This window comes from Manduca sexta, chromosome 11 (genome assembly GCF_014839805.1).
Source record: "Manduca sexta isolate Smith_Timp_Sample1 chromosome 11, JHU_Msex_v1.0, whole genome shotgun sequence".
Taxonomy (NCBI): domain Eukaryota; kingdom Metazoa; phylum Arthropoda; class Insecta; order Lepidoptera; family Sphingidae; genus Manduca; species Manduca sexta.
In genome coordinates, this window is record NC_051125.1 from 8,012,146 (window position 1) to 8,014,065 (window position 1,920).

Genomic DNA, 1,920 nt, shown 5'->3' on the forward strand with positions numbered 1-1,920 from the left:
AATACATGGATCAGAAGAGTTTGCTAGTTTGTTCTTTTTTGTTTGAATGAATTTACAGAATCGATTTTGATCCCCGGAAATTATTTATCCCAGAGAAACGCATTCACCCAAACGGCGCCATAGGCAAAAACTAGTTTAATACAAGAAGAACACCTGCTAATGAATAGCTAAAAAGTTTGTTACGAGTGATCGCAGGCACTCATTCATTATGTACGTTACATAGTTTTGCTTCGAATTGAATTGTTTCCACCTAGTTAGGAAGTTCGAACTTCGGAACAAGTTACGAACTCTTTTGTTTTAGTAAAAGGTGTTGCGATTGTTCTTTGAGGATTTAAGGTTTCACATCTACCACATCCACAGCACATTGCGCCGAAGACTTGTGGATACGATATTTTCAATATCGCTCAAACCTTTGAACTCGGCGGCTAATATGGTCTATGGTAATGAAACTATAGATTTTCATACAAATTATATTATCACAGATATCGACTTTGTTGCAAAAACGTAACCAATGCTGGACCACGTTTTGTCAATGTGATGTGGTTTTAGTCCGTGTGAATGGAACTTAACTAAATTTAATTAATTACTTAATCTAACATTAAAAGGACTTTTACAAAAAAAATTGTAATATATTTGTCAGAATGTTAGGGACTCAGTTAGTCAATCTCACTTAAAAAGTTTTCCTAAATGTGGACAGCGAATAATGAAATATGTCAGGATTGGTAGTTTTCTTTGATAGCTGATTATACAATGCAGACAGTCGAGGTATGGGGAAGATGTTGGTTCTACACCGGCGGACCTAAAGGCTAGGGGGAGGAGGATTTTTTAAAACTGGCATATTTTTTTAATAATTCGATGAATGTTTGAAAATTTATTCATATGTCAAGAAAAATTAATTTCAAATTTTATACCTTTTCCGTGTCGTCGTAAAAATTTTGACATCGCAAGCTCCAAGCGACGGTGTCAATTTATGGAAGTACACATGTATCTCTGACATCATGATACTGAAGATATAGCTTAGCGAAAAATAATGTTACCGACGGAGTAAACAAATATATCAACGGATATTTTGGTTGAGTATAAAAATGTACTTTATAATTTACAAGTAAATCGACAATATTACCTCCAGTGCGCTATGGGTGTATAATTTTAGATAAGTCAAGAAAGACTGCAATCTGTTTATTCGGTCTATTTCTGGCGTCCACATAACTAACTAATCTTGATATAATATATTGGTCATTGTTAATAACTACCCACGCTATAGAAAAGATAATATACACACAAATTAGAAAGGTATGGGGCTACTTAGCTGTCTATTTTGGGGATACATTCATGTTCAGAGATCATTAACAGACGTCTCTCACCTTTAACCCCGCAAAAACATTTTAATTTACCAGCTCAATTGCCTCGCCACAAAACAGAACCTGTGTAAGCTATTATTGACACCTGCGTGGTCACTATTCAGTTAGAATGCCAATAAATTCGCCAAATAGCCGTTATGTGTGGGAAGTGGCAGTTGCATGGTCCGGGATATCTTTTGGTAAACAGTAACGTACTAAGGGTTGTTAAATGCACTCAATTTGTTACAGGAAGATTTGTGTGAGGTAGGATATATTTTATATCTGTATAGTGACCATCGTAAATGACGTTAAAACTCGCTATTATGGCTCTCGTAATTGTGTCGCGTTCTGGGATCAGTCTATGTATATCCGGTTCTAACAGGCCGGCAAAATTGTGTCGACTGTCAAGGGGTAATCATCTCTCGTCAGCCGACATTCTAATGGACCTCACTTCACTTACCATCAGGTGCAGTGATCACTTTGCTGTGATCGTATAAAAAAAGGAAGAGACTAACTTTCGATTTCAATCTGTATCAACCGCTAACTATGCGTAATGGCAGATCAACCAGTCATAATACAT